The sequence below is a fragment of the Tachyglossus aculeatus genome, chromosome 3, assembly GCF_015852505.1.
Source record: "Tachyglossus aculeatus isolate mTacAcu1 chromosome 3, mTacAcu1.pri, whole genome shotgun sequence".
Lineage (NCBI taxonomy): Eukaryota > Metazoa > Chordata > Mammalia > Monotremata > Tachyglossidae > Tachyglossus > Tachyglossus aculeatus.
The window spans coordinates 19,529,277-19,544,307 of NC_052068.1; the positions used below are offsets into that span (position 1 = coordinate 19,529,277).

Here is a 15,031-nt window from a genome sequence, read left to right on the forward strand (position 1 = left end):
CCTGTATATTTTATTTATAGCTTCAATGCAATGAAATACCATAATTCAATGATTTATTCAGCTCTTTCATGCTGATATTTGTAACCACTTCCTCCTAGTCCCTTGTTCTTTCTCCGTTCCCATTACGGATAGATCACTCCTGTGTGCCTGCCTCCCTGATAGATAGAAAATTCCTTGAGGCCAGTGAAACTGAATCATCCTTCTGATGTACTCTCCCAAATGCTTAGTGAAGTGCTTAGCATTCAGTTGGTGTCCAATCAGTCAATCAATCAATGGTATTTATTGAGGGCTTACTGTGTGCAGAGTACTTACTAAGCTCCTGGGAGGGGACAATTCAATAGAGTTGGTAGGCATGATCCTTGCACAAAAGCACAGACTGATTTATTTCTCTGTATGAGTTGGTTGACTGAGAACTCAAGTAATTTTGAGTAGTAATTACATTTATTAAGCCCTTAATGTATGCCTTGCACTGTACTAGGTACTGGGAAAGGACATACAGATGTGAATTAGACATGATTTCTTGTCCCTTAAGGGAGGTGGACCATAAATTTTCTCTGCACACAGTAAGCGCTCAATAAATATGACTGATTGATTGATTGATTGATTGATGAATTCAAAAGAAATCACTTTCCCAGAGTGAAACTGCAAGGTGAAGTGTTTTTTTGGTTTTTTGTTTTATGGTATTTGTTAAGCGCTTAGTATCTGTCAGGCACTATTCTAAGCACTGGGGTAGATTCATTCATTCATTCATTCAATCGTATTTATTGAGCGCTTACTGTGTGCAGAGCACTGTACTAAGCGCTTGGGAAGTACAATTTGGCAACATACAGAAACGGTCACAAGCTATTCAGGTTGGACACAGTCCCTATCCCACGTGGGGCTAACAATCTTAATACCTATTTTACAGATGAGGTAACAGACAGAGAAGTGAAGTGGCTTGCCCAAGTTCACACAGCAGACAAGTGGCGGAGCTGGGATTAGAACCCAGGTCCTTCTGAGTCCCAAACCCATGCTCTATCCACTAGGCAGTGTTTAAAGAAAGAGAAAAGTGAGCCAGTGTCCAGTGGGGGTGAATGCCCCAGGCTTATTGGCATCTGTCTGTCTCCTCAAGCATTAGAGAAGCAGCGTGGCTCAGTGGAAAGAGCCTGGGCTTTGGAGTCAGAGGTCATGGGTTCGAATCCTAGCTCTGCCAATTGTCAGCTGTGTGACTTTGGGCAAGTCACTTAACTTCTCTGTCCCTCAGTTCCCTCATCTGTAAAGTTAAGACTGTGAGCCCCCCGTGGGACAACCTCATCACCTTGTAACCTCCCCAGCACTTAGAACAGTGCTTTGCACATAGTAAGTGCTTAATAAATGCCATTATTATTAATAATACCAATAACAATAATTTTTGTATTTCAGCTCTTATTGTACTAAGTGCTGGGGTAGATAAAAGATAACCAGATTGCATAGTCCTAAAGAGGAGGGAGAACAGGTATTGAGTACCCATTTTACAAGTAAGAAGCAGCGTGGCTCAGTGGAAGGAGCATGGGCTTTGGAGTCAGATGTCATGGGTTCAAATCCTGGCTACACCAACTGTCAGCTATGTGACTTTGGGCAAGTCACTTAACTTCTCTGGGCCTCAGTTACCTTGTCTGTAAAATGGAGATTAAAACTGTGAGCCTCCCATGGGACAACCTGATCACCTTGTAACCTACCCAGCACTTAGAACAGTGCTTTGCACACAGTAAGCGCTTAATTAATGCTATCATTATTATTATTATTATCACATCTTGCAAACTGCAAATTGAGAAGCAGCGTGGCTCAGTGGAAAGAGCACGGGCTTCAGATTCAGAGGTCATGGGTTCAAATCCCAGCTCTGCCAGTTGTCAGCTGTGCGAGTTTGGGCAAGTCACTTAACTTCTCTGTGCCTCAATTATCTCATCTGTAAAATGGGGATTGACTGTGGGCCGCCCGTGGGACAACCTGATCACCCTGTAACCTCCCCAGCGCTTAGAACAGTGCTTTGCACAAAGTAAGTGCTTAACAAATACCATCATTATTATTAAGTGAAGAAGCTTAGGCACAGGGAAGTTGACCGAAGTGCTGGGGATGGACATAAAATAATAATTGTGGTATTTGTTAAGTGCTATGGGTGGATTTTAGACTGTGAGCCCACTCTTTTAGACTGTGAGCCCACTGTTGGGTAGGGACTGTCTCTATATGTTGCCAACTTGTACTTCCCAAGCGCTTAGTACAGTGCTCTGCACACAGTAAGCGCTCAATAAATACGATTGATTGATTGATTGATTTTGAATTTATGCCCCTTGGAGTGGATGAATTAATCAGGGAAGGGTGGGTAAGCGCTTAACAAATAGCGTAACTATTTGGGGAGGACTGTGGTGTGGCTGAATTGGGCAGGGAGGGAGCTCCAGGCTGGGGCTTGGAGGTAGGAGAGTCATCATCATCATCATCAATCGTATTTATTGAGCGCTTACTGTGTGCAGAGCACTGTACTAAGCGCTTGGGAAGTACAAATTGGCAACATATAGAGACAGTCCCTACCCAACAGTGGGCTCACAGTCTAAAAGTGAAGCCCAGTTGGAAGGTGAAGTTCAATTAATAAATCAATGGTATTTATTGAGAACTTACTGTGTGCAGAGCACTGTACTAAATGCTTGGGAGAGTACAATATAACAGAGTTGGTAGATACATTCCCTGTTCACACTGAGCTTACATTCTAGAGGAAAGGTAGAATAACAACAATTATGGTACTTGCTAAGTGCTTACTATATGCCAAGCACCGCGAAATGCCAGGCTAGATACAAGTTAATCAGGTTAGATAAAGTCCCTGTTCCATATAGGGCTCACACTCATCCCCATTTTACAGATGAGGTAACTGAGACCCAGAGAAGTGAAATGACTTGGCCAAGGTCACCCAGCAGACATGTGGCAGAGCCAGAATTAGAACAGATGCATTCCCTGCCCACAATGAGCTTACAGTCTAGAGAGAGAGATATACATTAATACACATAAATATATTACAGATATGTACAGAAACGCTGTGGGGCTGGGAAGAGGGGAGAATAAATTTGATGTCTGTCTCCCTCTTTCTAGACTGTGAGCCCACTGTAGGGCAGGGATTTAATGCTGCATTGTACTTTCCAAGCGCTTAGTACAGTGCTCTGTACACAGTAAGAGCTCAATACATTTATTTATTAATGGTATTTGCTTAGAGAAGCAGCGTGGCTCAGTGGAAAGTGGTCATGGGTTCAAATTCCGACTCCACCAATTGTCAGTTGTGTGACTTTGGGCAAGTCACTTCACTTCTCCAGGCCTCAGTTACCTCATCTGTAAAATGGAGATTAAGACTGTGGGATAACCTGATCACCTTGTAACCTCCCCAGCACTTAGAACAGTGTTTTGCACACAGTAAGCACTTAATATATGCCATCATTATTATTATTAATAAATACAATTGAATGAATGAATGAATAACAGGAGCAAGTCCTTTATTAAACAGGTGTTTAATCTCCTTTATACAGAAACTGAGGTACAGAGAAGTCAAGTGACTTGCCCAGGGTCACAAAGCAGACAGTTGGTGGAGCCTGGATTAGAACCCAGGCCTACCGACTCCCTCTCCTATGCTCTTTCCACTAGGCCACACTGCTGTTGCCAAGCCAGATCACAGCAGTCAATCAAATAATCAATGGTATTTATTGAGCATTTACTGTGTACAGAGCACTGTACTAAGCACTTGGGAGAGTGCTGTACAACAGAGTTAATAATAATAATCATGGTATTTATAGCACTGTTCTAAGCGCAGGGGTAATAATGATGATGGCATTTATTAAGTGCTTACTATGCGCAAAGCACTGTTCTAAGCACTGGGGAGGTTACAAGGTGATCAGGTTGTCCCATGGGCGACTCACAGTCTTAATCCCCATTTTCCAGATGAGGGAACTGAGGCCCAGAGAAGCAGCGTGGCTCAGTGGAAAGAGCCCGGGCTTTGGAGTCAGAGGTCATCGGTTCAAATCCTGCCTCTGCCAACTGTCAGCTGTGTGACTTTGGGCAAGTTACTTAACTTCTCTGGGCCTCAGTTCCCTCCTCTGTAAAATGGGGATTAAGACTGTGAGCCCCCCGTGGGGCAACCTGATCACCTTGTAAACTCCCCAGCGCTTAGAACAGTGCTCTGCACATAGTAAGCGCTTAATAAATGCCATTAAAAAAAAATTGGTGGAGCCAGGATTTGAACCCATGACCTCTGACTCCAAAGCCCATGCTCTTTCCACTGAGCCACGCTGCTTCTCATAGATACAAGGTAATCGGTTGTCCCAAGTGGGGCTCAGAGTCTTAATCCCCATTTTACAGATGAGGTAACTGAGGCACAGAGAAGTGAAGCGGCTTTCCCAAGGTCACACAGCAGACAAGTGGAAGAGCTGATTCCACGTCCACGTGCTCTGATTCCCAAGCCCGGGCTCTTTCCCCTAGGCCACACTGCTTCTCACAGTTGGCAGACTTGTTCTCTACCCATAACGAGCTTCCAGCCTAGAGCGCTCGGAGCTCCTGTTGAACTCCGGTTTTTGTCCCAGCTGGTGCTGTGGCTCTCCTCACAACGCAATTTCTAAACACACTGGGCACAAACACACACTCCATCACTCCCTTATAGGCACCTCATCCCAGCAGCCCGTCAAAACAGTTGAGGAGACACCGTTGTTTTGCTTGACTACTCTAAAAGCCTCTTTACTGACCTCCCTGCCTCCTGCCTCTCCCTACTCCAGTCCATACCTCACTCTGCTTCCCGGCTCATTTTTCTACAAAAATATTCAGTCCACATAATAATACTGGTATTTCTTAAGTGCTTACTATGTGCCAAGCGCTGTTCTAAGCACTGCGGGGGGGGGGGGGATACAAGGTTATCAAGGTTGCCCCATGTGGGGCTCACAGTCTTAATCCCCATTTTACAGATGAGGGAACTGAGGCACAGAGAAGTGACGTGATTTGCCCAAAGTCACACAGCTGACAAGTGGCGGAGTCAGGATTAGTTACACGACCCCCCCGACCCTCCCAACATCCGCCAAGCTAGCTCTCTTCCTCCCTTCAAGGCCCTACTGAGAGCTCACCTCCTCCAGGAGGCCTTCCCAGACTGAGCCCCCCCTTCCTCTCCCCCTCGTCCCCCTCTCCATCCCCCCGTCTTACCTCCTTTCCTTCCCCACAGCACCTGTATATATGTATATATGTTTGTACATGTTTATTACTCTGTTTATTTATTTTACTTGTACATATCTATTCTATTTACTTCATTTTGTTAATATGTTTGATTTTGTTCTGTCTCCCCTTCCTAGACTGTGAGCCCACTGTTGGGTAGGGACTGTCTCTATATGTTGCCAACTTGTACTTCCCAACTGCTTAGTACAGTGCTCTGCACACAGTAAGTGCTCAATAAATACGATTGATTGATTGATTGATTGATTAGAACCCATGACTTCTGACTCCCAACCCGGGCTCCTTCCACAGAGCCATGCTGTTCCTCTCCCTCTCCTTCTCCCTCTCCATCTCTTTTTCCTCTCCTCTTCTCTCCCTCTCCTTCTCCTCTCCCCTCCTCAAGAACCTCCAGTGGTTGCCCATCCACCTCCACATCAAACAAACTCCTCACCATTGGCTTTAATTCAGTCAATCACCTTTCCCCCTCCTACCTCATCTGGCTACTCTCCAAACATACTAACAGAATAAAATAAATAGAATAGATATGTATGTTGCCGACTTGTACTTCCCAAGCTCTTAGTACAGTGCTCTGCATACAGTAAGCGCTCAATAAATACGATATATATATATATATATATATATATATATATATACTCCAACCCAGCCTGCACGCTTGGGTAGGGACTGTCTCTCTATGTTGCCAACTTGTACTTCCCAAGCGCTTAGTACAGTGCTCTGCACACAGTAAGTGCTCAATAAATACGATTGATGATGACGACGATGATGATGATGCTAAGCATCAGCGGCCTAATGAACTGAGCTTGGGCCTGAGAGTCAAAAGGGCCTGGATTCTAATCCCAGCTCCGCCACTTGTCTGTTGTGTGACCTTGAGCAAGTCGCTTCAATTCCCTGGCCCTCAGTTACCTCATCTGTAAAATGGGGTTTAAGACTGTGAGCCCCACATGGAACAGGGACTGCGTCCAACCTGCTAAACTTGTATCTTCCTCAGTGCTTAGTACACTGCCTGGCACATAGTAAGTGCTTAACAAAGATCACAAAAACAAAAAACACCTTGATCCCGTCTCCCTCTCCACCAACCTCTTGCCCACGTCCTGCCTCTGGCCTGAAGTGTCAGAGGCAACAAATCCAACAAACAATGACTCTCCTCCGATTCAAATCCTTATTGAATTCATTCATTCATTCAATCGTATTTATTGAGCGCTTATTGTGTGCAGAGCACTGTACTAAGCGCTTGGGAAGTACAAGTTGGCAACATATAGAGACGGTCCCTACCCAACAGTGGGCTCACTGTCTAGAAGGCCTATCTCCTCCAATTGTGCTTGGAAAGTACAATTTCCAAGAGAAGCAGTGTGGCTCAGTGGAATGAGCCCGGGCTTTGGAGTCAGAGGTCATGGGTTCAAATCCCACCTCTGCCACTTGTCAGCTGTGTGACTTTGGGCAAGTCACTTCACTTCTCTGGGCCTCAGTTCCCTCATCTGTAAAATGGGGATGAAGACTGTGAGACCCACGTGGGACAACCTCATGACCTTGTATCCCCCCAGCACTTAGAACAGTGCTTTGCACATAGTAAGTGCTTAATAAATGCCATTATTATTATTATTAAGTGCTCAATAAATACGACTGACTGATTGACTGGCATGTCTTTCATCTTTGCTGGTAGGCAGTGATGTCTACAGATGCCCAGAACTCTAACCTGGGCAGGCCTGCTAAAGAGCCGGGCAGTGGTAGTGAAGCAGCTTGGCTCAGTGGAAAGAGCAAGGGCTTTGGAGTCAGAGGTCATGGGTTCGACTCCCGGCTCTGCCACGTCTGCTGTGTGACCTTGGGCAAGTCACTTAACTTCTCTGAGCCTCAGTTATCTCATCTGTAAAATGGGGACTAAGACTGTGAGCCCCACGTGGGACAACTTGATCACCTTGTATCCCCCCCAGCGCTTAGAACAGTGCTCTGCACATAGTAAGCGCTTAACAAATGCCATCATTATTATTATTATTATTATTATCAGGCCTACACAGAGTCAATCAGTATTTCTGCAACACATACTGTGTGCAGAGCGTATTGGCTTAAGAACTTGGAAGAGTTCAGTGAAATAGAACTGATAGTATCCCTTCCCTCAAGGAACTTACAGTCTGGTCCTCCTCCTCTCATCCCTCCTCCACAGTCTGTCCCCACCCCAACCTCACCAGACTGTAAACTCATTCTGGGAAGGGAATGTATCTATTATATTGTTATAATGGACTCTCCCAAGTGCTTGATTCAGTGCTCTGCACACAGCAAGCGCTCAATAAATACAACTGACTGACTGCTCCACTCCGAGATAGCTGATCTCCCCTGCTCGGAGGAAGCTGTTGACGTTAAAGAAGTTAAGAAGTTAAAACTTCTTGAGTTGCCATTTCCCAGCCCTTGTGCATCCTCCTGAGCAGAGTAAAATCTGATTTATCTCCACTAGGATCAGATTTTTTCCTCTCTCCCTGGCCCATTACACTCGATCTTCAGAGCATCAATACCGGCTTTATCCCAAAGAATGATTATCGATCGAGCCAACTGGTGACAGACAACAAGGGGAGGGAGCTCTGTTTCCCTCTCACTGGGCACAGAGGAGGGGGGATTGGTCGGAGGATCAATCAATCAATCAATCAATCGTATTTATTGAGCGCTTACTATGTGCAGAGCACTGTACTAAGCGCTTGGGAAGTACAAATTGGCATCACATAGAGACAGTCCCTACCCAACAGTGGGCTCACAGTCTAAAAGGGGGAGACAGAGAACAGAACCAAACATACCAACAAAATAAAATAAGTAGGATAGAAATGTACACGTAAAATAAATAAATAAATAAATAAACAGAGAGGAGGATCATCATCATCATCATCAATCGTATTTATTGAGTGCTTACTATGTGCAGAGCACTGTACTAAGCGCTTGGGAAGTACAAATTGGCAACATAATACTCTGTGAACCCTCCTTTCAGCCTGCAGCAGCTCCTGAAATCTAAGGCCCAGGCACATCCTTTTTCTGACCACCCTTGCCATGGTCAAGTTCCCTCCCAGAGCTCATTGTGGGCAGGGATTATGTCTGTTTCCCCTCTCAGGTTCGCACCTGGAGAGTTTCCCGTCCTCTACCAGTCTCGACTAAGGGAAGGAGAGTCAAGCAGAGGCCTGTCCGTTCCATTCCTAGCTTGGCCAGCGGCTAGCGAGGGGAAGGCCATCTGCTACAATCTGGGCAGCAGAGGCACGGGAGAGAGTCGAGGGCAGAGAGTCAAGTTTACTGCACAGAAGGAGGCAATGGCAAACCAATTCTGTATTTTGACCAAGAAAGCTCTACGGATCCACTACCAGAACGATTGCAGATGGAGGTGAGGTGTTCTGGGAGAGCTCACCTCCTCCAGGAGGCCTTCCCAGACTGAGCCCCCTCCTTCCTCTCTCCCTCCTCCCCCGCCTTACCTCCTTCCCCTCCCCACAGCACCTGTATATATGTATATATGTTTGCATGCATTTATTACTCTATTTATTTATTTTATTTGTACATATTTATTCTATTTATTTTATTTTGTTAATATGCTTTGTTTTGTTCTCTGTCCCCCTTCTAGACTGTGAGCCCACTGTTGGGTAGGGACCGTCTCTATATGTTACCAACTTGTACTTCTCAAGCGCTTAGTACAGTGCTCTGCACACAGTAAGCGCTCAATAAATACGATTGAATGAATGAATAAATGAATGTGTCCATGACCGCTATGGGTCGGAGACGACTTGAAAATAAGTCTGTTTCTTGTTGTTTTGTACCCTCCCAAGTGCTTAGTACAGTGCTCTGCACACATTAGGTGCTCAATAAGTATGACTGAATTGATTGAATAAAGGTAAGGCTTCCTTAACTATGTAGTGGATGGTTTCCTGCTCCGGCACCTCTGAATTTCAACCCTTCCTCAGAGCTCCAGGGCATTACAGAAGGAGGAGGGAGACAGGGAAAGGGGAAAGGCCATAAATGATTCGTGTTGCCCCTCCTCACCCTGAAGCAGGATGGGCCTTTTTTTATATAGCATTTGTTAATTGCTAGGCAGCATGGCCTAGTGGCTAGAGCGCGGGCCTGGGAATCAAAAGGTCATGGGTTCTAATCCTGGCTCTACAACTTGTCAGCTGTGTGACTTTGGACAAGTCACTTAACCTCTCTGTAACTCAGTTCCCTCATCCGTAAAATAGGAATTAAGACTGTGAGCCCCAGGTGGCATAGGGCTTGTACTTCCCAAGCGCTTAGTACAGTGCTCTGCACACAGTAAGCGCTCAATAAATATGATTGAATGAATGAATGAATAGGGACTATGTCCAACCCAATTATCTTTTATCTACCCCAGCGCTTAGCACGGTGCCTGGCATATAGTAAGCACTTAACAAGTACCATAATAATAATAATTACTATTATTATTACTAAGCACTGGGGTAGATAGAGGATAAGCAGGTTGGACCAGCTCCATGTCCCCCAAGGGGCTCACAGTCTTAATCTCCATTTTCCAGATGAGGTAACTGAGGCATAGAGAAGTTAAGTGACTTGCCCAAGGTGCCACAGCAGACAAGTGGCAGAGTTAGGATTAGAACCCAGGTCCTCTGATTCCCAGGCCTGTGGACTTTCCACTGGGCCACGCTGCTTCTCCTAGAGGAAAGAGAACAAACTTGGGTTCTAATCCTGGCTGCTGTGGAACCTTGGGAAAATCACTTCATTTCTCTGGGTCTCAGTTTCCTCATTTGCAAAATAGAGATTTAACACCGGTTCTCCCTCATCATCATCATCAATCCTATTTATTGAGTGCTTACTGTGTGCAGAGCACTGTACTAAGCGCTTGGGAAGTACAAGTTGGCAACATATGGAGACAGTCCCTACCCAATAGTGGGCTCACTGTCAGCCCCCCGTAGGACAGGGACAGTGTCCAGTCTGATTGTCTTGCATCCACCCCAGCACTTAGTCCAGTGCTGGGTACATAATAAGTACTTGACAAATACCAAGTTATTATCACTATTATCATTATTATTACTATTAACCTTAAGACAGGACCCTGGGCCCTTTCAGGGTGAGAAGCAGCGTGGCTCAGTGGAAAGAGCACGGGCTTTGGAGTCAGAGGTAATGGGTTCGAATCCCGGCTCCGCCACTCGTCAGCTGTGGGGCCTTGGGCAAGCCACTTAACTTCTCTGGGCCTCAGTTACCTCATCTGTAAAATAGGATTGAGACTGTGAGCCCCACGTGGGACAACCTGATCACCTTGTATCCCCCAGCCCTTAGAATGGTGCTTTGCACATAGTAAGCACTTAATAAATGCCATTATTATTATTATTATTATTATTATTATTATTATTATTAATTCCATGTTGCACTGTCTGTATTAAAACCCAGAAGCCTGGGGTTCTGTGTGCTGTCCTTGGGATAAAAATAATGAATAATAATAAAACAATAATTCATTCATTCATTCAATCATATTTATTAAGCGCTTACTATAATAATAATAATAATAATAATAATGGCATTTATTAAGCGCTTACTATGTGCAAAGCACTGTTCACTGTACTTAGCGCTTGGGAAGTACAAGTTGGCAAGTTAACACAATGCTATGTGTTAAGCACTGGGGAAGATACAGAATAACCAGCTCAGATACAGTCTCACTCACTCAATCAATCAATCGTATTTATTGAGCGCTTACTGTGTGCAGAGCACTGTACTAAGCGCTTGTACTGTACTGTACTAAGCACTCCCACAAGGGGTACACAGTCTAAAGCATGGGAGAGAACAGCTTAGGAAGCAGTGTAGCCTAGTTGGTAGAGAACCGGTCTGGGATTCAGAGGACCTGGGTTCTAATCTCAGCTCTGCAACTGATCTGCTGTGTGACCTTAGGCAAGTGCTTAATTTCTCAGTGCCTCATTTACCTCATCTATAAAATGAGGACTAAATACCTTTTCTCCCTCTTGGATCGTGAGCCCCATGTGGGACATGGATCGTGTTCAACCTGATCAATCCATCAGTCGCATTTACTGCATGCAGAACACTGTACTGCATCTTTAGAAATCTTTAGAAATCTTTTAGACTGTGAGCCCATGGTTGGGTAGGGCCTGTCTCTATATGTTGCCAACTTGTACTTCCCAAGCGCTTAGTACAGTGCTCTGCACACAGTAAACGCTCAATAAATACGATTGATTGATTGATTGTACTAAGAGATTGGGAGAAGCAACATGGCTCAGTGGAAAGAGCACGGGCTTTGGAGTCAGAGGTTATGGGTTCAAATCCCGGCTCCGCCAACTGTCAGCTGTGTGACTGTATATATGTACGTATGTTTGTACATATTTATTACTCTATTTATTTTACTTGTACATATCTATTCTATTTATTTTATTTTGTTAATTTGTTTGATTTTGTTCTCTGTCTCCCCCTTCTAGACTGTGAGCCCACTGTTGGGTAGGGACTGTCTCTATATGTTGCCGACTTGTACTTCCCAAGCACTTAGTACAGTGCTCTACACACAGTAAGCGCTCAATAAATACGATTGATTGATTGATTGACTTTGGGCAACTCACTTAAATTATCTTTGCCACAGTTATCTCATCTGTAAAATGGGGATTAAAACTGTGAGCCTCCTGTGGGACAACCTGATCACCTTTACTCATTCATTCAATCATATTTATTGAGCGCTTATTGTGTGCAGAGCACTGTACTAACCTCCCCACTGCTTAGAACAATGCTTTGCACATAGTAAGACCTTAACAAATACCATCATTATTATTACAGTAATTGAGCTGGTAAACATATGCTCTGCCCACAGTGAGCTTACAGTCTAGAGGAGGAACACAGACATTAGTATAAATAAATGTTACAGAGATGTACAAAGGTGATGTGGGGCTGAAGGAGGGGCGAATAAAGGGAGAAAACACAAGTGCAAGGACAACACAGAAGGGAGTGGGAGAAGAGGAATTTAGGACTTAGTTAGGGAAGTCCTCTTGGAGGAGAAGTGCTTTTAATAAGGCTTTGAAGGTGGGGAGAGTGATCCTGTCGTATATGACGGGGAAGGGCATTCCAGGCCAGGGGCAGGATGTGGACAAGAGGTCAGTGGCTATATAGACAAGATGGGGGGACGGTGAATAGGTTGGAATTAGAGGAACAAAGTGTTCGGACTGGGTAATAGTAAGAAATCAGAGAAGTAAGGTAGGAAGAGGCAAGGTGATTGAGTGCTTTAAATCAAATAGCAAGAAGTTTCTGCTTGATGTGGAGGTGGATGGGCAACCGCTGGAGAGCTTGATGAGTGAGGAAAGATGGACTGAATGGTTTTGTAGAAAAATTATCCAGGCAGCAAGTGAAATATGGGCTGAAGCTTGGAGAGACAGGAGGCTGATGCAGTAATCAAGATGGGAGGGGATACGTGCTTGGATTAATGAGGCAGCAGTTTGGATGGAGAAGAAAGGGCAACTCCAGCAATGTTGTGACAGTTGAGCTGACAGGATTTGGTGACAGATTGACTATGGGGTTGAATGAGAGACAGGAGTCAAGGATAACGCCAAGGTTACACATGCTTGTGAGATAGGAAGGTAGTGGTGCTGTCTATAGTGATGGGAAAATCAGGGGGAGGACAGGATTTGGGTGGGAATTTGAGTAGTTCTGTTTTGGACAGGTTAATTTGGAGGGAGTGGCACAACTTCCAAGTAGAGATGTCCTGAAGGCAGAAGGAAATATGAGACTGCAGAGAAGGAGAGAGATCAGAGCTGGAGCTGTAGATAGGGGAATCATCTGTGTAGAGATGGTAGTTGAAGAGGACCCAGAATTGAACCTTGAAGGACTCCCAAATTAGGGGGTAGGAGGCAGAGAAGGAGCCTGAAAAAGAGACTGAGAATGAGCAGGCAGAGAGCTAGGAGGAGAACCAGGAGAGGACAGTGTATGTGAAGCAAAGACTGGATAATGTTTCCAAAAGGGGGGGTGATTGACAGTGTTCAAAGCAGCTGAGAGATTGAGGAGGATTAGGATGGAGTAGAGGCCCTCGGATTTGGCAAAAAGGAGATCATTTTTGACCTTTGAGAGGGTGGTTTCTGTGGAGGGAAAAGGATGGAAACCAGATTGGAGGGGTCAAGGAGAGAATTGGAGGAGAGGAACTGGAGACAGGGAGCGTAGACAGCTTGCACAAGGAGTTTGGAGAGGAATGGTAGCAGGGAGATGGGGTCATAACTGGAGGGAGCCATGGGGTCAAGGGAGGGTGTTTTTTTCTTTAGGATAAGGGAGACATGAACATGTTTGAAAGCAGTGGGGAAGAAGCCACTGGAGAGAGAACAGTTGAGACGGCTGCCAGGGAGGGAAGAAGGAAGGGGACAAGTGTTTTGATAAGGTGCAAAGTGTTGGGGTCAGATGCACAAGTGGAAGGGGTGGATTTTGAGAGGAGGCAGGAGATCTCTTGAGATAATTGTGGGAAGATGGGAAGAAGGGGCAGGAGGAGGAAGGGGCAGGAGGAGGAAGGGGATAAAGAGAAGCAAGAGAGAGTATCTTGCATTTTCCCCAGCGCTTAGTATAGTGCCTGGCACAAAGTAAGCAATTAACAAATAGTAAGCCCTTACTATGTGCTAAGTGCTGGGGTAAATACAAGGTTGGATTGAAAAAATTCCATGTACCCATTACAAGCTTGGTAAATACAAGGTTGGTTGGACACAGTCCATGTACCCATGTTCTCATCCTAGCTCCGCCACCTGTCTGATGTGTGATCCTGGGCAGGTCATTTCACTTTCCTGGGCCTCAGTGCCCTCATCTGTCAGATGGGGATCGAGACTGTGAGCCCCATGTGTAATTTATTTATTGATGATGACGGTATTCGTTAAGCACTTACTACGTGCAAAGCACTGTTCTAAGCGCTGGGGAGGTTGCAAGGTGATCAGGTTGTCCCATGAGGGGCTCACAGTTTTAATCCCCATTTTACAGCTTGGGTAACTGAGGCCCAGAGAAGTTAAGTGACTTGCCCAAAGTCACAAAGCTGACAGTTGGCGGAGCCGGGATTTAAACCAGCTTGGAACCGGCTTTGAACCAGATTTGAACAGGCTTGAATTTATTTATATTAATGTCTTTCTCCCCACCTCTAGACCATAAGCTTTTTTTTTTTTAAATGGGATTTATTAAGCGCTTACTATGTGCAAAGCACTGTTCTAAGCACTGGGGAGGTAACAAGGTGATCAGGTTTGCTGAGGGCCTGGAATGTGCCTGTTACATTGTGCAATTGTAATAGTAATAATAATAATAATAATGGCATTTATTAAGCGCTTACTATGTGCAAAGCACTGTTCTAAGTGCTGGGGAGGTTACAAGGTGATCAGGTTGTCCCACATGGGGCTCACAGTCTTAATCCCCATTTTAAAGATGAGGTAACTGAGGTACAGAGAAGTTAAGTGACTTGCCCGAAGTCACACAGCTGACAATTGGCGGAGCCGGGATTTGAACCCATGCCCTCTGACTCCAAAGCCCGGACTTTTTCCATTGAGCCACGCTGCTTCTCCTACTCTCCCAAACAGCACAGCGCTCTGCACACAGTTAACGCTCGGTAAACACGATTTAATGAATGAATGAATAAATACCATAAAGGTAATTATAATAAACAAAAAAAAAAAACAGGTATTTCATCCTCAGTTTCTAGATGAGGAAACTGAGGCCCAGAGAAGTTAAGTGACTTACCCAAGGTCCAAGTGGCCGAACTGGGATTAGAACCCAGGTTTCCCGGCTTCCAGTCCTGAGGGGATTGCATCTCCTAACAGGCCCATAAATTTGGGCTTCCACTGACTCACGATATCTGAGAGTGTTGCTGAGGAAGGGTGGAGAGGGAGAAAGGAGA

At 45.1% G+C, this 15,031-nt stretch overlaps 1 protein-coding gene and 1 non-coding gene across 2 annotated transcripts in view; one reads left to right on the forward strand and one right to left on the reverse strand.

Annotated features, from left to right (window-relative positions):
- TLL2 (tolloid like 2) overlaps positions 1-15,031 on the reverse strand; it is a 195,504-nt gene that overhangs the window by 171,312 nt on the left and 9,161 nt on the right. The window lies entirely within an intron of this gene.
- On the forward strand, positions 8,284-8,421 carry LOC119926440. Its single transcript, XR_005450316.1, has one exon. It is a non-coding gene; the product is annotated as a small nucleolar RNA SNORA7 (small nucleolar RNA).